Source organism: Onychomys torridus, chromosome 6 (assembly GCF_903995425.1).
Source record: "Onychomys torridus chromosome 6, mOncTor1.1, whole genome shotgun sequence".
In the NCBI taxonomy this organism is placed as follows: Eukaryota; Metazoa; Chordata; class Mammalia; order Rodentia; family Cricetidae; genus Onychomys; species Onychomys torridus.
The window spans coordinates 9,017,490-9,045,266 of NC_050448.1; the positions used below are offsets into that span (position 1 = coordinate 9,017,490).

At 42.2% G+C, this 27,777-nt stretch overlaps 1 pseudogene; it reads left to right on the forward strand.

The window, feature by feature from the left end:
• Positions 1-27,777, forward strand: part of LOC118585538 — a 100,918-nt pseudogene that overhangs the window by 553 nt on the left and 72,588 nt on the right.

The following is a 27,777-nucleotide window of genomic DNA, read 5'->3' on the forward strand; positions in this document are numbered from 1 at the left end:
TGTGTGTGTGTGTGTGTGTGTGTGTGTGTGTTGGTGGTGGGGATCAGCATTCTTGACTCTGTGCTGAGACACGACTCTAAACAGCTTTCTTTGTTATTGCTTTGTGTTTTCACAGAGCAACTGTGTCACAGGGCACATCTTATAAAAATGTTTATGTTCAACAGAATACTTTGATGTACCCGTGAGTGCCAAGCTAGTTCCTACCTGCCTTTCTGTCTCTTGATGGCTAAGTGTCAATAAATTGCAGGTGACAGGAAATCAAAACAAAACAAAAAACAACAACCAAAACCCCAACCTGACAAGCAAAGAGTAAGTTCAGGGCTGCAGTCTCTGTGGTTGGAGGCAGGCCAGGTACCCTTCCCTAAGTCAGTCCTGGAAGTTACCATAGCTTAATCCAATCATGAGGGTCTGAGTGCTGCCTCCTCCCTCACCATGTGTGAAGTGGAGAGGGAATCTTCCATAAGGAAACCAAGAGTCCATTCACTTTCACTAAAAAACAGAACAAAACAAAACAACAAACTGTGAATACTAAAATTTATACAGAAATATTAAGGACCCATAGCAGTGAAAACATTTTGAACTATCTTACAATGGAAGAAAACACTGTGCCTGATTTCAAGACTTGTTTTCCAGGTACATGAATCAAGACTGTGTAGTGTTAGTGGAGATGGTAAAGCCCAATGCTATGTACAAGATTTTCTATATATTATCCTATATGTGTGCACTGTGCATTGTATGGATATGGGTGGGCACGTGTGTGCGAGTGCACTTGTGTGTGTGTGTGTGTGTGTGTGTGTGTGTGTGTGTGTGTGTTCCTGTGGCAGTAAGAGGTAGAATTTGAGTGTTTTTCTCTGTTGTCTCCACCTTACTTTGTTCTAAGATTTACTTATTATTTTTGTATGCATCTTTGTGTTTGCCTGTCTGTACATATGTGTGTGCCTGGTGCCCACAGAGGCCAGAGAGGGGATTGGATCCCCAGAACTGGAGTTACAGAGCTGCCTTGTGGGTGCTGGCAACCTAACCTGGGTCTCTTGCAAGAACAGTAAATTATCTCAACTTCTGGGCCATCTCTCCAGCCCCCTCTTTTTTTACTTTTTGAGACAAGGTCTCTCACTGAATTTGGAGCTCACCATTTCAGACTGGCTGGCTCACCAGTGAACCCTCCCATGATCCCCCACCCGCCCTGATCTGCCTGTCTCCAGGTCGCCTCTCCTCCATTCCTCCCATTTCTGTCTATCCTCTTTATCTTCTGCTACAGCCATTCACAGCTAGGCCAGCTTTCATGTGGGCTCCGGGCATCCAGACTCTGGCCCTAACACTCGTGCAGCAAGCCCTCACTGATTCGTCTTTTAGCGCTCCTATTGTCCTGTTTTCCATGGATCCATCTCTCTTAGTTTGTGGTGATATTTTGTTTGTGATCTAACACATAAAGCTTGCCTGAAGATCAGTGGGCAGAGCTAGCCACTAGTTAACCATAGAGGCCAGGCAGTGGTGGCAAACACCTTTAATCCTAGCACTTGGGAGGAAGCAGGAAGATCAGGAATTCAAGGCCACCTTGGGCTACACGAGATTGAATCTGTCTAAAATCGAAACAGAGCTAGGTAGTGGTAGTGCATGTCTTTAATGCCAGCACTGGGGAGGCGGAGACAGGAATATAAAGTGAGTGGAGACAGGATCTTAGGTCATTCAGTCTGAGGATTTGTAGAGGCAGGGTCTCGGGCCCCTTCAGGCTGAGGATTCCGTAGAGGTAAGAAGTCTCTCTAGTGGCTGGCTGCTCTGCTTCTCTGATCTTTCAGCTTTCACCCTGATCTCTGACTTCAGGTTTTAATTGTTAAGACCAATTATAATTTGTGATACATTAGTTACTGTTTTATTTTTGTGAAGAGACACATGGCCATCACAGCTCTTATAAAGGAAAGCATTTAATTAACGGTGGCACATGGCATCATCACAAGCATTTAATTATGGCTGGCTTACAGTTCAAAGGTTTAGTCCATTATCATCATGGCAGGAAGCATGGTGGCATGCAGGCAAACATGGTGATGGAGAAGGAGTAAAGAGTTCTACATTTGGATCTACAGGCAGCAGGAAAAGGGAGAGAGCTACCAGGCCTGGCTTGAGCTTCTGAAAGCTCAAAGCCCACGCCCAGTGACACACTTCCTCCAGCAAGGCCACACCTCCTAACAGTGCCACTCCCTACGAACCTGTGGGGCCATTTTCATTCAGACTACCATCACAATGATGAACTCATGACGATGCCATCACGGCTGGAATCTGAAGCACGACACCAGCCTGGCTCCACGGTCTCCTCTACCACTTCTAGTCTGTGAGGTGTGAACACACAGGAGGAAGTAGAGCTGCAGACAGGGCATGATTGGAAAGGAACTGGGAACGAGAGGAAAAGGCTGAGGAGTGAGCACAAAGAGGGCAGGAAGTTGAAACAGAAATGGGTGTATTTTTATAGGAAAGTGAAATGCTACAGGCTGAAAATATCATGCAAAATATATTAGTTGGGAGAGACTAATTAGAAAAATGGCTTGAGAAATTAGCAAAAGGCTAAGAAACATATGAGAAAAGAAAGATTATAATGGTTACTCATGTGGGGACTAGCTGAGGGTTTGGTTCAAAAGTGTGTAATGGATGGACATGCTGCATGTTTGTTTCTTATTTTTTAAATTTGCACATATTTATTGAGCCAAATATGATATATATGCTCTATTCATATGGATCTCGTGTAAATTACAACAGAATTTGGCCATGGGATGAAGGAAGGAATGAACCATAGGTGGGGGTAAAATGGATTAAAATGACTTCATATCACTGAGTTTGGCTTTTAAATATATATTTTTTCCTTAGTGGAAAGTTTTACACACAAAAGGACTGGAGAGATGGCTCAGTTGTTAATAGAACACACTGTGCTTGCAAACCTGGCTTTGGTTCCCAGAACCTACACCAAGTGTCTTACAGTCTCCTGTGACTCCAGCTCTATATGATGTTTCCCCCCTCCAAGTACAAACCCACATGGGTGCCTGCCTATACCCACAAACAGGCACATGCACATAAATTAAAAATAACAACCAGTTTTTAAAACGTAAAAGAGCTGATGGGTAAGATCACTACTGAGATTTATGCTAGAGACTCTAACATCCTAGACGACAGAACCATTTACCTACAGTGGGCCCTGGTTACCTCAATGTAAAATATGTGTGCTGTCTTGGAATTTGCTTTGGAACAATGGAACGACTCCAGGGAGATTTCACACACTGTCCAAGCCTGGCCACTCCCTGATAACGTGTACAAGAATACATCAGTCAAGGGTACACCTTTTTAAAAAAACAAAACAAAACAAAAAAAAAACCAACCAACCAACCAAACAAACAAAAAAACCCACTTTCTTAGCTGGTTCCCAGACAGGGTACAGGGCCCAAATTTTGATAACTTCTAGTGTCCCTTCCTTCTCTGATTCTCGAAATCAGAAAGTTAAACACTGAGGTTTCTACTGTGTGGGTGAATGGGGACCTGGAGTGGAGCTGATGGTTATACATGACAGAAACATATTACCATCTCATAGTCCAACCCATGGGAAGAGACTCCTGTAAGAACGAGACTGGGTATTCCGAACCCCAGAAAACTACAAAAAGGAGACGTACAAAGGAACATCCAAGTGTGTGCATGTGGACGGTGCACACATGGTATTTTTACTAACCGTTTGTAACTCCAGGCTCCCTGAAGGGCTGCAATCACATATTTCTGCCATTAGGTGGGGCTATTTGACACAGTACAAATTTGTGACTGTATAAGAGGATGTTTTATAGATAATGAATTTTAAAGCAAAACAGGAAAGAATTGCTTATAAAAATGCATATCATAAATTGTTTTTAGACTATCATGTTATTTCAAGCATTTGAAATATCTTGAATCATTAATCTGGTTGGCTTTGCTGCAGATATAAGCATATTTTAAAAGTTTTTACTTTTGATTTCTTTCAAAAAGGCTCTAATCTCTCTAGGAAGAGTATTCTTAATGGTATTTCAAGCCAGGTGTGGTGGCGCACGCCTTTAATCCCGCACTCAGGAAACAGAGGCAGGAGGATCTCTGTGAGTTCAAGGCCAGCCCGGTCTACAAAGAGAGTTCCAGGACAACCAGGGCTGTTACACAGAAAAACTCCATCTCAAAAAACAAAAACAAAACAAATAGTATTTCAATTAAGACACGTCTAGATACATTTTCATAACCCTTTATGTATAACTCAAAAATCCAACAAATCATATTTTGAAAGAAAAAAATTACAGTCAATTTACACTTGAATTCCAGATATAAATTGATTCCTCTTAGTGTGTGTTAGGTTAATACTTGGGATGTATGTTAACAATTATTTACCTCCCAACCCTCTTACCACACACAACACAAATGAATCAAACAAAAGCAACAATTTATTTATTGTTTATATGAAATTCAAATGTCACTAGGCATTTTCCTAATGATTTTTGAAACTATGTAAAAACTGAAGGTTTTTTATAACTATTTGATTGCAAAGTATAACTTAAATTGATGTGAAGTTCTTCATAGCCTTAAATCAGATTGTATTAATGCAAGCATCATAGTAAAGGTACTGCTTTTGATTAAGATCACAAGAAGAATATTACATATTTCTTATATTTGTGCCATATACACACGTATATTTCAGTGTTTATATATGGATATACATACATGCCTTTTTAAAACATCTTTTAAACTTAAAATATTCTGTAGTTAGAGTTTCCCTGCCTGAGCGCCATTTGTAGTTAGAGTTTCCCTGCCTGGCCCAGTCAGGACAAATCTCTCTTACCCGCCAGTCCCACAATTGCTCAGACCCAACCAAGAAAGCACACAGAAACTTACATTGTTTAGAAACTGTATGGCCGTGGCAGGCTTCTTGTTATCTGCTTCTTCTATCTTAAATTAACCCATTTCTGTTAGTCTATACTTTGCCACATGGCTTGTGGCTTACCAGTGTCTTTACATGTTGCTTTTCATGGCGGTGGCTGGCGGTGTCTCTCCAGCCTTCTACTTCCCAGAATTCTCTTCTCTCTTGTCCCGCCTATACTTCCTGCCTGGCCACTGGCCAATCAGAACTTTATTTACACAGAGCAATATCCACAGCAATATTCTTTCAGAATTTCATTTCTGTGTATACTGTTCTTTGATCAGTGTCCCATTACCCTCTCCCCTCCCCCTTACCTTCCCAAGCCCTCCTGCTTTCCTGTGTCCCATTGCCCTCTCCCCTCCCCCTCACCTTCCCAAGCCCTCCTGCTTTCCTGTGTCCCATTGCCCTCTCCCCTCCCCCTCACCTTCCCAAGCCCTCCTGATTTCCTGTCATATTTGTTTGTTTTGTGACCACGCACTTAGCATTCCATTCAGATTGTCTGTAGGAGCGTGGGTGGGAAGTTACTTCCTGGAGGGAGACCCTGTACCAGTGGCCAATCACTCTTCTTCCCCACAAGCCCCAGTTCTGACTTCCTGTAGCTCCTAGGGAAGCTTGGGTCCTCATGAACCCTCTCCTCTCCCCCATTCATGGTACAATGTTAATGGTCCAGTCTTGGCAGGGAAAGTGTCTCTTTCTAGCTTAAGCTGGTCTCAAACTGGTGATTCTGTGTACTACACTAGAGTTAGAGGTATACTATGTCACCATGTCCAGCTCCATATTATCTTCTGTTAAATGTGTAAAATATTGGATTCCAAAATGTTATTGTCTCCAAGATGTTTGGATGCAGGGGATTGCTGTCTTTATTGTTAACTGAGGTGAGAAAACCTACCCTGAATGTGGGGAGACTATTTCACAGGCTGAGCCCTGAACCCTGTAAGAGTAAAGGAGCTAGCAAGCCAGCAAGCAGGGAGCAAGACTGTATTCCTTCCTCCCTCCTTTAGACTGGAGAGTGGTGTGACACTGTAACCTGGAGTATAAACCAAACACATCGTCTCTCTCCCTGGGCTGTTTTCTGACAGGGTATTTATCAGAGCCACAGACATGAAACTGAGACACACACATGTTAACCTTAAACAATTAATTCACCACACACACTGATCACAGCACATTGGGACATCAATTGATACTGACTGGGGAGCTTTTTCGAGCTGGCTTGCATTGTGTCGGGTCCAAAGGGAACCCCATCCCCCCCCCCCCCCCCCTGAACACAGACACACAGACACAGACACACAGACAGACACACAGACACACAGACACACACACACACACACACACACACACACACACACACGCATGCACGCATGCACACACGCACGCACGCATGTACACACCAACCACCATCAAACGAGGCAGGCCCACTGGCTTGGTCCAAGAGGACCATCAGGGTTCAGCTCAGGCTGGACTGCAGAAGAGTTGCTGGTGGAGAGAGGAGGGCCTGCCCTCAGCATTCCTCAGGAACCTGTGAAACCGGTTTCTGCTGGCACAAAGAGCCACTTCCCTTGGCTTTTACCAGTGGTTAATATCTAAGCCCGCGCTCTAGAACCTTCACAGTCTTTACAGTGTTACCAATAGGTCTTTTTCTGACATGTCTTTTTATACCAACCAGATTCTTTCTAATGAATTTTTAAAAATAGGGCTGAAGATCTGGCTCAGTGTTTAAGAACACTTGCTACTCTTGCAGAGCGTCTGGGTATGGTTCCCAGAATCCATATGGCTGTTTACAACTGTCTGTCACTCTAGTTCCAGGGGATTCGATGTTCTCTTCCGGTGTCTGAAGGCAATAGGAATGCATGCATTGCACATACAGACATATAGGCAAACACTCAATACACATAAAATAAAAAAGAATTAAGCTCTTTATAAAATACATTACCTAATGTCCTGATTTTCTTTGACATATAAACACCCATATATATTAGACCTCCATTGCTATGACGAAGTACCTGAATTGAACTTGAAAGGGAGGATTTGTTTTGGCCCCTGGTTCAGTCCATCTTGACAAGAGAAGGTGTGGCAGGACACAGCCAAGAAGCTGACTACGCCTGTACCTGGGGTTTTCTCCCTCCTCCTCTTTAGTTCCACACAAGCTCCAGCCTGTAAAATCGTGCCATATACACTCAGCACAGGTCATCCCCCTTTGGTTACTCGTCTCTGGACATGCCCTCAGGAACAAGCTTTACTAATACCCTAGGCATGCTCAACCCAACCAAATGACACAGTTGACAACCTCAAGTCCATCCACCGCTTGACAGCTTGTTACCCGAAGACATTTCTTCCTTCCTTCCTTCCTTCCTTCCTTCCTTCCTTCCTTCCTTCCTTCCTTCCTTCCTTCTTCCCTTCCTTCCTTCCTTCCTTCCTTCCTTCCTTCCTTCTTCCCTTCCTTCCTTCCTTCCTTCCTTCCTTTCTTTTTTAAAGAAAAAAAGAGATTTATTTATTGGCTGGGTGGTGATGGTGCAGGCCTTTAAGCTCAGCACTTGGGAGGAAGAAGCAGGCAGATCTCCTGAGTTTGAGGTCAGCCCAGTCTACAAACTGAGTTCTAGGACAGCCAGGGCTATACAGAGAAACCCTGTCTCAACAAACAAAATAAATAAATAGTAACTTATTTATATGACTTATTGATTTATATGAATGTTCTGTCTGCATGTACATTTGTACAGCACAAGAGGGCATCAGATCCCATGGGACTACAGTTACAGATGGTTGTGAGCTAGCATGTGAATGCCAGGGATTGAACTCAGGACTTCTGGGAAAGCAGCCAGTACTCTTACCCACTGAGCCATCTCTCCAGCCTCCGAACACATTTTCTTCAAGCATAACTTTCTACCCCGGCTCACAAAAGGATCATGTCCAGCACTCCATAGCCAAGAATTACATTTGTCACAGCAGCTTGAGCCTTGTTCAAAAACCCACACCCTGGATCTCTTTTGAGACTCAAGACAACTTATCTGTGAGCCTCTAAAAACTTAAAAAGCAAGCCACAAGCTTCCAGCAAACAAGAAATAGAGGAATTGGAGCCAAAGCCAGATTTAAACGCGGCAAGGCTGAATTGAAATCTCATAGATGCATGCCACGTAAGCAGGTGCATGGATAGTCACTCAAGAGCTTTGGCACTTTTTGCCCAGTGGCTCACCGTTTGAGGTTTACTACGTGTTCTCTCCAGATGGCTTGAAGTGGTGTCTGTGGCTTTCCGGAGCAGACATTGTGTGCATCTAGCACTTGTAGTTTCCCGGGATCTTGGTTCCGTTTCTAGCTTCACTCTTGTTTCCCACATCACACCCAGGGACTGCCTGCGGAATTCTGACCCTCGTACACATTGCTGGACTCACAGGACTTCCCTTGAAACCTGAGTTGAGGCCTCTATCACCTTGTGACTTTTTTTTTTTTTTTTGGAGCTGAGGATCGAACCCCGGGCCTTGTGCTTGCTAGACAAGCACTCTACCACTGAGCTAAATCCCCAACCCCACCTTGTGACTTTTGTATTTTGTAAAATGGACCAGCCAAGGCTTGCTGCTGTCTTAAGTTGTATCAGTGTTTCCTCTGACCACAGTTACAGCAGCTTAGGGTTCCTGGGTGGCTGATCAGAGGGAAAAACTCCCTAAATTGCTCTGTGCTACCAGGGTGCCCTGGAGCTGCACTCTTCTCAACTGAAAGCCTTTCAAATGCATTTTCTTTTTTATCTTTTTTTTCATACCCTTGAGCTTGCAGTGAGTAGTTTCCTCTGTTCTTGAGATGTGCCATTGTCCTCATGGGAAATTCTTGGCTGCTTTTTAGTCGTCTTGAACTTTTTAGAAACTGGCTTGGGGGCTGGAAAGATGACTGAGTGGTTAAGAGCACATACTGATCTTGGAGAGGACCCAAGTTTGGCTCCCAGAGACAAATGACTTTAAATGTACTTCCCAGTGAAGTCCCTCCTGATTCCTCTTGAGCTTGGCTTCATTTTCCACATTCTAAACAGTGTTCTACTTGCCTGTTTCCCCCAGATTTTCCCTTTACACTTTTCTCATAGCACACACGTGTGTAACATAAATTGCTAAATGGTCTTTAATTAAAAACCCAGAGCCAGAAATTGGGGTAAATACTGAAAGATCAGAGAGACAAAGGAACAAGCCACCCCTTACCTCTAGGTCTCCTCAGCCTGAACAGCTTTCCTCAACCAAAAGGCTTTAGTTTCTGTCTCCTCACGCCTTATATATCTTTCTCCGCCCACCCACATAATTTCCTGTCTCAACTTTCCTAGTGCTGGGATTAAAGGCATGTGACTCCCAAGTATTAGGACTAAAGGTGTGTGCCACCACTGCCTGGCTCTGTTTCTCTCCTAGACTGAATCAATCTCATGTAGTCCAGGGTGGCTTTGGACTCACAGAGATCCAGATGGATCTCTGCCTCCCGAATGCTAGGATTAAAGGTGTGTGCCACCACTGCCTGGCTTCTCTATTTAATCTAGTGGCTTGTTCTGTCCTCTGATCTTCAGGCAAATTTACTAGGGTACACAATGTATCACCACACTCAGGGCTTTTTCTTACACATTTCTCTCAACTTCTCGAGTCCCTCCTGCAAATCAGTTCCAAAGTCCTGAGAACCAAGCACATGGATGGCTTAATCACAGCCCCAGCACCACTCTGCTGCCATTTTCCTAGGGAAGTCAGACTCCTTGTCATAGGGACAAAGACCCTGCTAAAACCTTAATGGAGAGATGATTCATTTTGGTTCACATTTGCAGATGTTTCAGTACATCATGGAAAAATGTAGAACACAACAGTTCACATTATGGTGGTCAGGAAGCAGAGAGAAAAATGTCTTCATTTCTGGCTTCCTCTTTCCCTCCTTTTAGCCTATCCAGACCCACAGACTGTAAGACAGTGCCATCTACATTGAGAAGATTTCTCCCTCACTCTTAGTTAATCCTCTCAGGAGACATCTTCACAGAAACACTCAGAGGTGTGCTTTCCTGATAGTCTATATGCTTCTTATTCTAGTCACGTTGTAAATTAAGATAAACCATCACAACAAATTTGCAGTGGTCTGTCTTGGCAATTATGAAAATAGTCCATTGCTTATGACAGTGATCATATCAAAAGGGAAACAAGACTTGTTTAGAACCACGGTATGAAGTATTTTGTTCACATAATACACACACACACACACACACACACACACACACACACACACACACATTCAACCTGGATTTTTATCATACTATATAAATTTTATGGCTTTTAAAAGTTAATAGTTTTAATAGGTATCTCATATAAACTTACCATGATTTACTTAAATAATTCCTCTGTTATTGAACATTCAACCTATCTAAAATAATTTTACCACTGTATACAGTTTGACAAAGAACACAATATTTCAGTTAAAAACATTTGGAATTCTTTAGACTAGAATTCCAGTAGTTAAATTGATATTTAAGTGAAAGAAGGAAAAATTTCAATCTCTTGATATATACCCCATCTTCTTCCAAAAGAATTGTGTCAAATAATATTTCCATAAAAATATATGATAGTGGGTCTTGCTGGAGTTGTCTATTACTTAAATAAGGAAATCTTTTTCTTAATAATTTTTTATGAGTCTTTACCCTACCCAAGACTCCAGCCAAAGACCTGGTTGTGTGGTCAGTTACTTTCCCACATCCAAAGAAAGGACATAAAATGTAAAATGGGAACATAGATTTGTTCATAGTCTGAGGCCTGGGGATAGGTCCTCCTCCTGGTCCTAGGGGCCAGAGCCTCCAGAGATGCTTACACTGCTTTCAATGTGATACTATTACAATTACTTAATATTTTTACTTCCAGGTGACTAAAGACATTATCTTAAAATGACTAAATCTATGTTGCAATGAATTATATGCAGTTAAATTCTTTTCCTCCTTTTTATTGAAAATAGATTTTATTACAGTTTCCCCTCCCCCATTCCTCCCAGTTCTTCCCCATCTCCCTGCCCATCCAGATCCACCCACTTTCTGTCTCTCATAAGAAAAGGCTTCATGGATAATAATAATAAAATAAAACAAAACAATGTCCACATTGAAATTGAACAAAACAAACAGAAGGAAAAGAGCCCAAGAGAAAGCACAAGAAACAGAGACCCAGTCACTCACACTCAGAAATCACATAAAAACACTAAACTGGAAGCCATAATGTATCAACAGAGGACTTGATGCAGCCTTGGGCAGGCCCTGTGCATGCTGCTTCAGTCCCTGTGAATTCATGTGAGTTTTGATCCTGGTTGATGCAGAGGGCTCGTTCCTTGGTGTCCACCCTCCCCTTTGGCTCTTACACTCTTTCTGCTTCCTCTTCCACAGGGTTCCTGAGCTCTGAGAGGAGGGATATAATGGAGACATCCCATTTAGGGCTGAGTGTTCCAAAGTCTCTCATTCTCTGCATAATGTCTGGTTCTGGATCTTTGTATTTGTCCCCATCTGCTGTAGGAAGAAGCTTCTCTGATGATGGTTGAACAAGACACAGTATAGCAGAAAGTCATTAGGAGTCATTTTATTGCTACATTTATTGTTGTTGTTGTTGTTGGTGGTGGTGGTTATTTTTAGTTATTTTTATTTATTATTTTTAGAACAGTAATATTTGTTTTTTTTTCCTAGGTCCCTGGGCTATCTAGTTTCAGGATCTTGGTCACCCACGCAGTGTTGGGTATGAGTTTCATCTCACATAGTAGGCCTTAAGTCAGATCAGATATTGGTTACTCCCTCAAGCTTTGTGCCACTGTTGCCATAGCATATCTTGAAAGCAGGTCACCATTGTAGATCAAAGGGTTTGTGGCCGGATTGATTTACGTTTCTCCTTTGATAATGTACAGAATTCCTTCCTGTACCACAGGTGCTAGCATGAAGGTGTGGAAGCACCAGCTCATTGGCACCAGCTCAACTCCTCCATGGTCAATGAGTTGCATGGGTGCTGTCTTCAGCAAGGGGGCCTTGCCATCCATTTGTGGAGAACAATCTATAGTCGTTGGCAATAGTCTGGGTTGTTTGTATATTCCCATGGGATGCCTTTGGCCAACAGTTAGTTAAACCCTTAATGTGAATCCCATGATTTATTCATATAGAGTTGGAAGTGGAGAGTTTCTGATATTTATAAATCAAAATGGCTGATGCTGTGCATCCAGGCACACAGAGAGCCTGGACGACCTCTGTAAGCACAGAAGTTAGGGGGACAATGTGCATGCTCCCTATTAAGTTAGCACTGCAGCTCCTTATGGGCTTGTTCCTTGATACTCTGTTTCTCTTTCTGAATGTATAATAAAATCATTTGTTCTTCTTACTCCCCTTTGAGGTGAACAGTGTCCCAGTGACTTGCTTTGATGGACGAAAGAGTAGATGTGTGAGTGGAAATTCTACAAGCTGGTGATGATGTTGTCACTTCCCTCTTCATATGCCTGTGTGACTGCGGAAGCCTGTGCTGCTATGGAGACTCCACCAGCCGTGTCCCTGATGGACTGTAGGGAACGGAATCGCTTCTCAGACTCTGACAGATGTACAACTGCTGTCAGGGAACTAACGTTTGTTCTTCTAAGCTCTGGAGATTTTAAATGTTCTTTGTCTCTGCAGCAGTTCTAGCTTATACTGACGGGGTGGGCAATCCAGCTGCTCCTGGGAGAACGGACACTCCTCACATAAGGTGAGCGTGTGAGTAGTCTCACTTCTGTGGGGAGTTCTCCAGGAGTTTCCACTTAGCCCCTTTGCAGGTAGCAAAGAGCATAGGGTGCCTCTTCTTTTGATTGCACTGTACCTAGATTTCCTTTGTTGGCTGTGTTTCCATTGTTTCAATACAAGAGAAAGAAGTGGTTACCTGTGTGTAAGGGTGTAGCTAAAAACCGAGGTGTGGCAAAGGGAAAAAACCCCTGGTGGTTTCCACCGGGGCCAATTCTTTCTAGTAAGCCCATCACTGGGCTTCACTGTCACTTGTCCTTCACTTGGTGCCGTTCACTACAGCTCTGCTCACTCCTCACTCAGAGAAGTAAGAGAACAACTCATGAAAATGCAGATGTTTTCTGTCTCAGCTGCAGATTTTGAAATGTAGGTTCATTTCCATTGCTGTGATAATAAAGTACCCTGACAAGAAGCAACTTAGGGGAGCATGGGGTTACTTTAGCTCACAGTTCCTGGATATAGCGCATCATGACAAGGAAGTCAGTGCAAGGGCCTGGAGCAGCTGGCGGTGTAGGATCCAGTCACGAGCAGAGAGAAATGGATGCGTGCGTGTCAACTTGTTTCCTTGTTTGTGCTCAGCTTTATTTCTCCATGCTTAAATAGTTCAGGACCTCTTCCCTAGGGAACAGTGCTGCCCACAGAGAACTGGGTCTTCCCACATAAGTTAACTTAAGACATTGCCCACAGACATGCCCATTGGCCAATCAAATGTAGAAAATCCCTCATTGAGACTCTTCCCAGGTGTTTCTAAGTATTGCTGAGCTGACAAGCTCAGCACGGGAATCCTTACCACTTACATTGCTGCTCCTATGGCCCATCCAGACAAAGCATGAGTATATCTCTACAGAAGTGCTGGCTGTTAAACACATATGGTTCAAGGCATCCGTGTCTGATGCTAAAGTTACCCTCCTTTTTGTATGACTCTGAAAGGTAGTGCAGACTCACAGCTCATCTCTGTGTGTAAAAAGGTGCTTCTAAAGTTGAGTTTGACTTGAAGATGTTCTTCATCATTAAAAACAAACAAAAGCATAACACTGTGCTTATATTTTCTGTCTTGCATTAAAAAAATCCAACTCTGGAGAGATGGCTTATAAGTTTAGAGCACTGGCTGTTCTTTCAGATAACCCATGTTGGAGTTCGACTACCCACATGATGGCTCTATGATTCCAGTTCTGGAAGATCTGATGCCCCCTTTCTGGCCTCCATGGATACCAGGCACATGCGTGGTGCACATACGTACATGTAGGCAAAACACTCATATACATAAAGTAAATTTAAATACATATTTAAAAAAGTCAAATCTGTGAATAAAGCTATCCAAATGTTAACTCTTGAGCATTCCACACTCATTTGTGTGAGGTTTATATAGATACCTGTTGACGGTACAAGGAAACAGATGTTTGGTGCTGAAGCTTTGGACAGAGCCTAGGTGTGAAGGTGGCCTTTCTCAATGTGAAGCGAGAATGCCGAAACCTGTCTAAAATCTTGCTATGTGCAACAGTGTGAACAGAGCTAGAGAAAAATGAGTCCGTTGATGAGCTTTCTTCCCTTTTAAAAAGGGTCTTTAAATTGTTGATAACTAGGCCAAAATGATACACATGGCTATAGTAAAGATGACGGTGGTGTGGAATAATCTTTTTGTACACTGTGAAGATGTGTCACTCTGATTGGTTTAATAAAAATCTGAATGGCCAAAAGCTAGGCAGGATTTCCACACACAGAGGACATGGGAAAGAAGAAGGTGGAGTCTCCAAGAGATGTAGAACAAAGTAGAGGTAACTGAGTTGTGTAAAAGAGTGTAGATGAAAAGATATGGGTTAATTTAAATGATAAAACCTAATTAGAAACAAGCCCAAGCTATTGGCTGAGATTTCATAATTCGTAATAAGTCTCTATATCATTATTGGGGAGGTGATGGTCCTGCTGAAAAAGACTATCTGCAAATGGTGTCCAACATGATGGCACATATTTCCGTAAAACCTGAAAAAGATTTTAAAAAGCTTCTAAACACACAAAAACAGAGCCAAACTCGGCTTCCTAGTCCCCCAGTCTTTCCTGCAGGTTACATTGTATCCAGATGGGTCTCCTGGCCACTGCCTGCAGGCTTTGGACACCAGGGCGCCATGAGCTAAGCCGCTTGGCTGTTTAAAGTTTGGCTCGTGCAGGCAAAAAGGGTTGCAGGTAAGCAACAGAGCAGATTCAGATGGAAAAACCCTCTGAACAAGTTACAGCGTGTTTAACAGTGTGCACAGGTCTAAGAAAAGAAAAAGACACTCATAAAAAATTGTTTAAAAATAATAAATAAAATCTTTAAAAATAGAAGTAAAGTATCAAAAAAAAGCCATGTAGGATGGGAAATATTATAAAACAGAGAGTTTGGATCTTATATGGTGCTTTGTTAACTTTGAATTTCTGAATGCTAATGAAGAGACAAAAGCTGCTGAGAGACATTGGATTGTGGAAGGGACTGCTGAATTAAACTTATATACTTTAGGAATGCCTTAACATTAAAATGTAAATCAAAAAAAAGTATTATGTTGGGGACAAGGTTATGCTTTGTTTCCACAGGAAATGAAAGGCTGTGGATTCCATCCAGGTTAGTAGAATTCAGATCTGACTGGAGGAGACCTCCTGAGTATCTTGGCTGCAGACATGGGGAAGGAAGCAAGAAAGACTACAGGACAGGTGAAGTCTAAACTGATCCCTCTACCTGGGAACAGCTCAGAGACCAGATGAGACATGACAAATCTTGTTGGCTATGGAGTCCTCATGACTTATTATTACATGCCATCCTTCCATATGGCATAGATGGAGATTTATACTACAGTTTGGATATGCAGTCCAAACGGACTTATAAAATTGACAGATGTCTTTTACCTGATCAAACATAGAACAAAAAATCATCTTTAACTGACTATTGCACAGCGTGCATTCCATACTGTGTTAATGCAGATATGTATGTGACCTTTAAAAGTTTGTATGTTTTCAGAGCAAGGAGACCAGACACCAATGAAAATGGGTAGCCTCTCAGAGTTCCTCAGAGTTCTGCATCTAGAACAGCTTCAAGGCTGCTTGCTGAGATGGTCTAGCCTCACTGAATACTCCAGCCAGGACTTCAGATAAGTCTTGCCCTTCCCCATCACACAGAGACTGGATAACAAATAAAAATACAACTAGCTCCCCCAGGACTTGACCATTATCTCAATTTTCTCATTGTCCCCTAAAGATGCCATCACCCAAAGACAATAGGAAGCAATCTAGAGAACACAACACCCACATTCCCAGGAGGTGGGATGGGTGGTTTTTGTCATTTAGTGGATTATCGATGTTTGTCATTTTTTAGGGGAATTGGTTACAAGTATTATTGGTAATGGTCAGGGGGAAAAGAAGCTGAACAAAGATTAGATTCAGGGATCTCATTCTGAAAAGAAAAAGGAGGGATGTAGAAACGATAGGATAAAAGGGTAGATTATTGAATCTACTTTTAAACTGAAAAAGCAACTACTAGTCTTAAATACTTTACATTGGTATGGATTTTTGTATATTGATACAAATTTAAGGTAATTTTTGTTAGAACATAGTGTACATACGTCTCCACTCTGTTTAAAATATTGTGCCTATGCAGCTCATTTAACAATGTAAAGTAAATTTCTAGTCCTTAAAAGTTATTATAATAAAGAAGTGCAGGTTAGTAGTTAGTAACCTATAACAATCGAACTTGTAGTCATGTTAGATATGTTTTCAAGGTCAAACAAAGATGTATTTGAGATAGACAAGTGGTCTTCAAATACTTCAGAGATCTACAGAATATGGCATCCAATGTAGAGGCAAGTACTTCCATATAAGACTTGAGAAAGCTTTAAAAAAAGGTTCCAAACACACAAAAATGGAGCAAAATGTGGCTTCCTAGTCTCATAGTCTCTTACGTGGGATGCAGTAGTCTTCCTGCCACTGTCAGCAGCTCAGCTGATCGGAGGTTTCAGATTTTGCTCATGCAGACAGAAAGGATTAAAGATACACAGTAAAGGAGATCCAGACAGGAAAAAAACAGGTTATAAGTGAGTTTAAAAAATGTGCATAAGCTTAAAGAAAGAAAAGAAAATGTGTATAGACGATCATAGAAAAAATAGTTTATAAATAATAAGATGAAGTCTTTAAAGAAAAATAACTCTGAGTCCTACTGCCTCTCACAATGAGTTTCAGCCACGTCGGGGGATGACCGTGAATTCTGAATGCAGCTGTGCTGTGGCTGCATTTAGGAAGAAAACTCCATCTTCATAAAGAATCTGTAGCTGGCAGTGTTCAGGAATTGATGGACATCTGCTCAGCCTGGGTATTATGTGGCGCCAAACACATTTGTTCTCTCACAATCCTTAAGGGCTCTGTTGCACTCTATCTGTGCCAAAGATAACATCTCCATCAGCTATTTCTCATAAATCACTGGAACATGGAACATGAAACAACAAGAAAAAAAACAGGAATTCAATAATAAATACAGCAAGGCACACAAACAAGAGGATTGGAACCAGATGAGAAGGAACCTTTCAGGAGGCAGGGAACGCCTTCCCACTCCCTCAAGCTGCAGAATAATCCCCAATTGTGCCTTCTCTCAGCCAACAGCTTATGTGCCAAGTCTGTTTGGAAATATTGTTGTGGTGGATTTAGGGCTTTAACATATGACCAAAAAATTACTATAGTTTATTTTAGTTTGTACAAGGCCTTAGGCCATATGCAATGTGTGGAAAATTGTGTTTATTGTCCTTTTAGAAGTACAGTGCTTATATGCCTTGAAATATATTTTAGATATGTTTATATACATATAGCCAAATTTATGCTGTATTTGTATACTTGATTATGAAGTCTCATGCTTGATAAAATAATGTGACAGTTTGCCTAAAAACAGATACTATAGAAAACAAAGTAATAAAATAGGGTTGATATCCTCTCTACATAATTTATCCAATATGTAAAGTTGAATGTTGGGATGTTTTCCAGGGAGAGACTTTGTTCTGTCTTATAGGAAAGCCTCATTTTGGTCTATATTTGAATATTTCAATTTAATCTGAAATTCATAAGGAGAGCCACCTTTAAAGACATCCCCTATGATGCAGCTACAGCCCACTTGAGGCAGGTGCTCACAGGCACAGAGCCCAGGGCCCTCAGCATGGAGTGACAAGGAACAGTGGCTTGTACCTGTAACCCTAGAGGGAGGAAGTGGAGGCAAGAGGGTCACAAGTTCAAGGTCATCCTGAGTTACTAGTTCATATGAGGCTAGTCTGGGCTATGCGAGTCCTTGCCTCAAAAACAAAACAAAACAGAAACTACTTATTAAATAAAAGGCATCCCAAGCACTCATTACAGACTAAACCCTATTTATCAATAGTCCACGGCAGGTTCAGAAATACAAACACTTGTATACTTGTCTTCAAAAATCTGAGTGAGCCAGGTAGGGCAGTATATGCCTTTGATCAAAGCACTCAGGAGGGAGATGTCTGTAAGTTTAAGGGCAGCCAGGGTCTACAATGCAAGTTCCAGGTGCCAGCCATATCTAAATAGTTAAACCATATCTTCAAAAAAAATCTGAATGCTCATTTGAGGCATATTTTATGATTAAATGGAATCATTTTTAAGATACTCAGGCAATTCATTTTGGTTCCTTGCAGACCACCATAAATTTCTTCTTACCCTTGGAGTCAGTTCTCTGGATTAGGCTGTTGAATCATTGCATCACTGGTTGTATCCACTTTCTTACATCTCCCTTGAAGGTAATTTCTCCCCATGCTGGAATATTTTCAGAAACTAAACTCTATTTTGTGTCTGGGTTTCATGCTTGGTGTTAGCTATATTATGTGGCTAAGTCTTTGGTTCTGAATCTGGTGCAAGACCTGGCTCTTCTCTTTGCCAACCATACATCAAATTCAATCTTCTTAGTTGCTTAGCTGTCCTATGCCTCAGTTTTGTGGACAAAATGGAAATTAGTGTACTCCTACTTTATGGGATGTAAGTCTTACTGAATTTCATTTGCAGCAAAGGGCTTCGGTACATGGAGAACCTCAGTAGGCATTTGTCATTTCTAGACCACTGAAACAAACACAGAATGAGCCCTCCTGCTGTGCAGCTAGCCCTCTGTCCACCATGGATAGGAAACAGCTTTAAAAACTGTATCTTACAGGCTCTGTAATTTGTGTAGACCTTATTCTTGTCATCAGTCCCCAAGAATACAGGAAGCAGCTGTTAATACACCATTTAGAGTATATTAGGTATTGCAGGTGATTTAGAGGTGAGTTAAGGCACTGGGAAGGTGTGGAAAGGAAAGAACGTGATGATGGAGCAACCCTGAGAGACTCCCAGGAGGAGACTCACCATCCCAAGAATGACGTAGGCACAGTCTGCTGCTGCCTGCGAGTGTGTATTTGGTTACTCTTGGTTATCAGAGAACCAAGACCTACACCAAGAAGTTGTCAGATTCCAGCTCTTAACATTTTTTACTACAGAAGTACATTCTTTTCTTTATCTTCTCTTGGTCACACAACACTGTTTTCTCACAACTTTAATAGACACCCCTCAAAGGGGGATTTTTATTGCTTTGTCTTGATAGGCCATGAAGTTCATGTCCCATCTTTGGAAAACTTACCGAGGGCTCAGTGAGATACTGACTGCATCCAAAGACACCCCAAATGAAGTCTTTCTGCTTTCAGTTCTGACTTTGAACTGATCGGCGTATGCAAGGGACTTGCGAGTCTGTGTTTTGGTAACTGTGAAGTCCCAGAACCAATGCCCCAAGGATGCTGAGAGATGATGCTACATGTATTTTTCTTTTTAAAGTCAGTTTATTTTTAGCTGATATATAAAATATAAAAATGGTACATATTTATGAGACAGCATGTGCTATTTTAATATGTATATATAATTACATAATGTTTAAATATGGATAAATGTATCAGTCATTTGAAACATTTATTATTTTTTACTCTGAAAATATTCAGTATTTTTTCTTCTTGCTTTTTAAAATATATGGAAACTTTTTTTTAGATTTATGAATGTATAGAGAACACTTTTCTATGTCTGTGAATATATGATAATATCTATTTATAAATGTGCCATAGTTTACTACATTAACTCCTTACATTAAATATTTATAGTTTCTAATTTTTTACTGTTACAAATAACATGACAACCTTTTTCATCTCAGTTTCAGGGCTGGAGAGATGGCTCAGCAATTGAGAGCACTGACTGCTCTTCTAGGTTAGAGTCCAGGGTAGAGTCCCAGTACCCACATCTAAGCTCATGACAATTTTGTAAATTAGTCCCAGGAGATCTGACGCCCTCTTCTGGCCCCTGAAGACAATGCACTCATGTAGTGTACAGACATACATGTAGGCGAAACACTCAAACACATAAAATATATATATACATAAAGGAAAACTTAAGAAATGGAGTTTCTGGCCAGGCTGTGGTGGTGCCACCTTTAATCCCAGCACTCAGGAGGCAGAGGCTGGCAAATCTCTGTGAGTTCAAGGCCAGCTTGGCCTACAGAGCCAGGTCAGGGCTACACAGAGAAACCCTATCTGGAAATTAAAATGGAGTTTATGGAAAATTTCACAAGCTAGATGCCTTTTTAATTCTTCTTTTTCCCAAATTGCTTAGAAGAAATGTACCAATTCACATTTGCATATATAGGTTACTGGAGATTTTAGGATCAAAGCCTGGGATTTGGCCATGTCAGCAAGTTAGGGATGGCCACCATTAGCCAAAAAGCCTTAAAGAGAAAAGTAATAGTAAAAGAAGAAGAAGAAGAAAAGAGGGAAAAAGAAAGAAAAAAGAAAGAGAGAGAGAGAAAGTTTGTTGGAACATGGTCCAGGAATGGAGTCATGGGCTGGAGAGATGGCTCAGTGGTTAAGAGCACAGACTGCTCTTCCAGAGGACCTAGGTTCAATTCCCAGCACCCACATGGCAGCTCACAGCTGTCTGTAACTCCAAGATCTGACACCCTCACATAGACTAGCATGTAGGCAAAACAGCAGTGAACATAAAATAAAAATAAATATTAAAAATAATGGAGTCATACGATGAGAATTCTGAGTATTTGTGAAAATACTCCAAGAAAACAAGAGTCTTGTGACCTCAGTTCCTTCAGAATATGGGACTTGTTCTCGGAATGTGCTTTTGTGTTCCTCCTAGTGCAGCAGACAGGAGTGAACTTACTTCCGATTACTCATTATTGCTTGCTGTGTTATTCAATTAAATGTTTATGCCTCTCTGGAAAAAACATGGTTTTGTCATGTGTGGCTTGTTCTTGTGATTGTATACAGTTTGAACTCATGAGAATTTTACTCATGTGATTTCTCTTAATCCTGTCTGAGGCTCTGAATAAAGCTGACTGTGGCCTGAGACTTTAGTCCGCCTCATTTACCTCCCAGGTCCTACTGCCTCTAGAATGGTGACAAGAGGGGATTTATTGAATGTGGCCCCAGTGGGAAGAGGAACCAATAGAGAGGCTCAATGACCTCCCACATCCATTTCAGGTTTAACAGGACTCCCCTTCTCTGCCTAAACTTATTTGGACAGTGTCTCTAAGCTTAGATGCCTGATTTTACTTGTATGGAGGGTGACTCTGCACAGAGCTCCCTACAAATAAGCAAATAAGGACTCAGCACATGAGTCCCTTTCTTTCCTCCTGCCTATATGATAATTAGATGCTGTGTTATGACCAATCAGTTCTTCTCTCCCACAACCCTAAGATTCCTTATATACCTTACCCCTGGAATAATAAAATGAGCTGTCTCTCTGAAACTGATGCTGGGAAGGTCTTTCCTTCATGTCACAGCTGTCTGAACCCTAATCACTGCTTCTGCTCCCTTTGCCTTCGCGGGCCAATGGCCAATGACCCATGAGGAAAGGAGAGACCCACAGATCTTGCTGAGAAGGGGAAATAGAATAGATTTTGCCAGTGGACTGGGGGCAGGTGAAGATGGGAACAGGAAGGATCAGGCTTGGAGGGGGGATGGAGGGAGAGAGTACTGGGAAAGAAGACTGGAATTGGGGTACATTTGGGGGGCAATGTGGAAGCCTAGTGCTGTGGAATCTCCCTGAAGTCTTTGAGAGTGACCCTAGTGAAGACTCTGAGGAATGGGGATATGGAGCCTGCAGTGGCCATCTTCAATAAGCAGGCAAGGCTTCTAGTGGTGGTACCTGGACACCAACCCAGCCGCTAACCATGTTCTGAGTTAGGTGGGATGGAAGAAGAAAGACCCTTCAGGATGCAGCAGGGGCTCTATGGACCAACTGACCAAGAGCTCTGCAGAAGCTCCTTTTATTGATATACAAAAGGTCTTCTAGAAAGTCATTTTCCACATACCTAATCTTTTATGTGAACTAGAAGTTATCTTAAAGAACCATTACCTAAGCAAACACAGTCATTATAAGAATTCTAGGTTATCAGGAATGTCTTATGACTAAGGTTATGCTAAGGTTCTGAAATTCCCCAAAAAAAGCAACCCCATAAGTCTCAGATAACAATCAGTGATATTTTTCAAGAGATTATTTCAAGGTCTAAGTGGCCATCACTCCAGAGTAAATGCCAGGTACAATGGCCCTGTTAATATTCCACTATGAAAAACATTTGACCTACAATTTGTCCTGTCTTCAAGATGTGCTGGGGTAATGGTGGCACAGAACTTGTGGGAGTGGCCAACCAATGACTAGTTCAACTTGAGGCCCACACCACAAGAAGGAGCCCACCTGATACTGCCTGGAGGGCCAGGAACCAGAGGCTGGACAGCCTAGAGACCCAGGATGGAACCAAACACATGACTAGGGGGGAAAAATCAATGAAATGATTCCTAGTGATATTCTGCTCTACTCACAGATTAGTACCAAATCCAATTGTCATCAGAGAGATGTCACCCAGTAACTGATGGGAACAGATGCAGAGACCCACAGTTAAACAGCAGATGGAGCTAGGGGAACCCCATGGAAAGGGGGGAGAATTGCAGAAACCAGGGAGGTTGAGGACATCACAAGAATACAGCCCACAGAGTCAACTAAGCAGGGCTCATAGGGGCTCCCAGAGACTGAACTGACAGGGAGGCTGTATGGGTCTGAGCTAGGTCTTCTAAATACATGTTATGTTTGTGTAGCTGGGTGTTCTTGTGGGACTCCTAACAGTGGGAGAGTGGAGTGTCTCTGACTCTTGTACCTGCTCTTAGGGCCCTTTTCCTCCTACTGGGTTGCTTCATTTAGCCTTAATATGAACAGTTGTGCCCAGTCTTATTATAACTTGTTAAGCCATGTTTGGTTGAAATCCCTGGGAGGTCTGCTTTTTTTTCTGAAGGGAAATGGAGGAGGAGTGGATCTGGGAGAGAGGGGAGGTGGAGGAGAGGACCAGGAAGAGTGGAGGGAGAGGAAACTGCAGTTGGCTGAGTTTCTCACTGTACAATCCTGTGGCCCACAGGAATTAAGACAAAAAAATACCCAAATAAAACAATATGAACCAAAACATCTACAAAAATATATTGAGTTCGTTTTGTGTTGGCCATACAGACCACACTAGTTCTTATAGCTGACATGGGGCCTGCCCTTAAGTGAGACTCCACTGGTGAAAACTGAAAATTCCTTTCAAGCGGTTGTCAATTAGAGATAACTTCTTGGTTAGAGATGGGAGCTTGCATCTGCTTTCCCCTCTGAGTGCTGGGAGCCCATCCAGCTTGGACCTGTGCAGGCCCTGTGCATACTGCCACCGTCTCTGTGAGTTCATATGTACATCAGTCCCCCTGTGTCTGGAAGACACTGCTCCCTTGGTGTCCTCAGTCCTCTGGCTCTGACAGTCTTTCTGCACATCTGCCTGGGCCCTGAGAGAAGGGCTTGATGAAGACATCCCACCTAGGACTGAGTGTTCCAAAGTCCCTCACTCTGCACATTGTCCAGTTGTGGGTCTCTGTTTGTTCCCAACATGTAATAACGATTTAAATCCAGGGCCAGAGGCATCAAAGATAAGCAATTCTGATCCAGGTGTGGTCCCGCCTGCCATTGGCTTTCATTCTTGGCTTTAGTCTCTCAAATTAGGCACTGAAGAGGAACATCGAGTCAGGCGGTTGGGGTGAGATGTCCATTAGACGCATTAACAGGAGAGACAGCACGGTGGTGGCTCTGAGAAGAATCAGGCCCATGTGCAGCATCCCTCTGTACAGGTTTCCGAGGAAGGTTTCAGCAGGACCCTGCAGTGAAGCTGTCACATTCCATAACAGACAGCAGGGGAGGGGGCAGAGGGCGAGATATGTGACCAACAGCAGTCCCTTGAAGTGTCTGAGCCTGTAAACACCCTTTCCCAAGTCAGAAATCATTGTACCTGGAAGATTTTGATTCATCAGCCCTGCTCTCAGTCGGGGGTCTGTCAGTATCTGTGAAAGGGAAGCAGGGGTTGAGGGGGTGGAGGAGAGGAATAGGGGTGGGAGGGTGGGGGGCAGGGGTCACTGGAGTGGGGTGGTGCTGCCTAAGTACAGTCTGGCCTAACAAGGCACTTACCATGCTGATCTGATGATGGCTTTGATCCCTGGAACCCATGTAAAGAGCCAATCCATACAAATATCTGTGATTCTAGCTCCCCTGCCCAGAGATGAGGCAGTGATAGGGACAGCTTCTGGACTTTCCAACCCAGGAAAGGAAATAGCAAGAGACTCTGCCTCAAAGTGAAAGCTGGGACCTGACTTCCGAAATGTCCCCTGATTTCCATGTGCAGGCCATGGAAATGCAGATGTAGCCGCCTTGTTAAATAAGAAACACAGAGCCAATTGCAGAGTTAAAAGCCAAGAGGTCAGAGCAATAGCTGAGAGCTGAAAACCTTACCCTTCACTGCTGCTCTGTCTTTCCTCTCCGCAAGAGAAATACTTCTGTGTGTTTTTCTCTTTTTTATAGACTTCCTGTTCTGCTTTCTCATTGGTTGTAAACCCAACCACGTGACCTCCTCATCACTTCCTGTCTGTACAGACCTCCAGGTCTTATATGATTGGTATTGAGATTAAAGGCGTGTGTCACCATGCTGGCTGTATCCTTGAACACATAGAGATCCTGAATAGCTCTGCCTCCCAAGTGCTGGGATTAAAGGTGTCTACCACCACCACCCAGCTTCTGCTATGGCTGGCTTTGACCCCAAGGCAACTTTATTAATATACAAATAAAATCACATTTTACAAATAAAGTATCACCACATTTCCCCTTTTCTATTTTAATAAAAGGAAAAAAGTTATAACTAAAATGTCTAGTCTATTTGTATTTGACAAATTCAGAGAAAATAATTCCCTTATCTATCCTATTTTGCTAAGTCCAAAATGTACCTGATTCACTTTCTATCCTAACTTACATTACTAACGGAATTGTCTTATAATGTCTTTCAAATTTATACACTTACAGCTCTTAGTGAGTTTTCTGAAATCCTTAACAAAGAAAATTATAACTATAACTAGCTGATCTTCAACTTCCTCAGAGACTCAAGAAGGAAATAATACTACCTAATAAAAAATAAAAACAGGAAGTGCATGCAAGCAGCTTCCAAAAAAAATGTGAGTTGACAGAAACAGCCAGCTGCTTGGACAGTCACCTGAGGTTTCTCCACAGTGTTGGGGCATCATCTTCAGCCTATAGGCTTAGCGTATTTGACAGACTCATTTGTGAACTAGGATGTATGCAAGGTCAACAGTTCGATCTCACATTTGGTGAGAGCAGTCCATGTACCAGAAATTCCATTAGTGTCATGTCATGATTCAGGATTTTAAATTCTGGAAATTATTGATTTTTTTTTTTAAATTCAGCTGTCCATTCTTCTTGGCTGCGTGTGTGTGTGTGGGGGGGGGGGGCTTTATCTTGGCATCCATTCTTCTCCACATCCCTCTATTAAATTCCAGTCTACTATTGAGAGGGGTGAGCTTAGTTATTCTTCAAGAATAACTGTTTCATCTGCTGTTCCACTGTCTGTTCAGCTGCCTTTGAAGAAAAGGGCACAGTACCTTTTCCAGATTGCAAAGGCCACTCACTTCAGGAATGGTGCCATATTGTCCTGGCTTCAGAAGATGCCTTTTGATAAAGCCACAATCACACTTGTTTTGGCAAGAATTGGTAGTCCTTTGTTTCATGTCCTGTCTGTCCTGTTTGTCAGCAGTTGATTCGATGATACTTCGTTGTCCAGTGGCTAACTTTTGCCAGAATGAAAGTTAATTCCATATGCAGTTTCTTCAATACCCATATTTTCTCTGAAGTAGATTGGTACTGCCAAGAGTCATCATGTCTCATAGTCACAACAAAAAAGAAAAATTCCTAAGTTGTTAAAACATTTTAAATGCCATATTCTGTAGATCTCTGAAGGGTTTGAAGATGACCTATCTAAAATATATCTGTTTGATCTTGAAAACACACCTAATATGACTACAAGTCTCTCTCTCTCTCTCTCTCTCTCTCTCTCTCTCTCTCTCTCTTTCTCTCTCTCTCACACACACACATTTAAAATGTGTACATTACTTATTACATATAATATATATCTGACAGTCAGGAAAACCTCTAATTACCCCCAGGAGAAGTAGCAGGTGGAGGTCAGACACAAGAGCAGATTCTTTCTCTCTCTATCCTTTTGTAGTGAGGGAATTCAGAACTTCCTGAATGTAATATGCATTCAAAAGCAGAAAAGGAAAATACCTGAAGACTTCTCTGCCAAGGGAAGTGCTATTCCTTAATTTACACAGTAGTACTGATATTTGGATGTCGTTCCTGCCCTGCATTGTCCTATTAGCATCCACGATCCCAGGGATTAAAAGGAAGTCTTCTGACAAAAAGTTTATTGTAAATGTCTATTCTCTACAATCTGAACACAACTGATTCCCATCATTTAAAACCTTCCAGATTATCTGCATTTTCATTTTATACGGAACAAAAATGAAGGGCTTGGGAGAGAAGGGCACACTTGCTTCTAGATTTTGTGAGATCAATGATAGGGCTGGGAAAGAAACCCTGAACTTAACTTTCCTTCCCTCTCTACCACAAGACAAAGCTCATGTTTGGCCACCCACAGCTATAGATTGTGAAAACATTTGGTCTTTGTGTTTTAAAAGCACTTTAATAAAATGCAACCCAATGGTTCGCTTGGACAAGTGGTCTTGGCTGTAAGGAAAACAAACACTTGATGAAAACAACATCTCTAAGCTTAAGCCTCCTATCTTTTATATTCATTATTTTCTTAGAGTCGGGTATGAAACGGATACACACTAGCCTCCACAGGGGGTGCAAAGAGAACTCTCCAAACATCACAGGGTAGGGTCCTGAATGTTGATGACTTCCACTCTAACTGTGGCACAAGGCCTGCCTCATGGTGAGGACAGTGATGTCTGGCCCAGTGCAATGTGTTCTAAAAACAGCAGCATGTTCCCTCAGGCCCAGTACAATATCCTCTCATCTCTGAGAGAGCTTCCATAGATTTCCCAGAGAACTGAGCATCAACAGCGCATCTGGGTCTAAGCCCACTGTTGTAAGAGCTGAGTCTTAACCCCGTCTTCATCTTAGACCAGCTTTCAGGATCCACTTCTGCTCACCCATTTAATTTATCCAACACAGGTACAGAAGGAGAAACAGGGGACACACACACCATTAGAGGCATTCTTTGTTGGTTCTCCAGATCTCAGAAAGCCCTGGGATGGTGTTGGAGGCATGTAATTCCATGACAGAGCACAAAGGAACCTTTACATCCACAGGAGTTTTCAGAGGGAAGTAAACAGTGTGAAGTGGTATGTTAATGGTGATAATGATTGTTTCAAATGAAGTGCTGGTAACTCCCATATTCTTCTGTATAATCTAATCCTTTTTGTACTTTTCAATTTCCTATTGTGAACTCACTGTTGGGCATATCTATAAACTTATAACTTTAGGGATTTCATCTGAAGTCTTTAAGATAAAGACAAGAGTCTAAATCTCACACCCAATGAAGAAGCAAATGAAGTTATAAGCATGCAGTGCCTGACATGATGTTGCTCAGTACATACTAGTCCCATGCTCGTTCACTCTTAATCTCCTTTCTCTGCAATATCAACAGTTTTATTTAGGAGAAATTAGAACTGTTGCCTCAGTGAGAGAGGATCTGCCCACTACCCTGGTCCAGTCTTTCCCC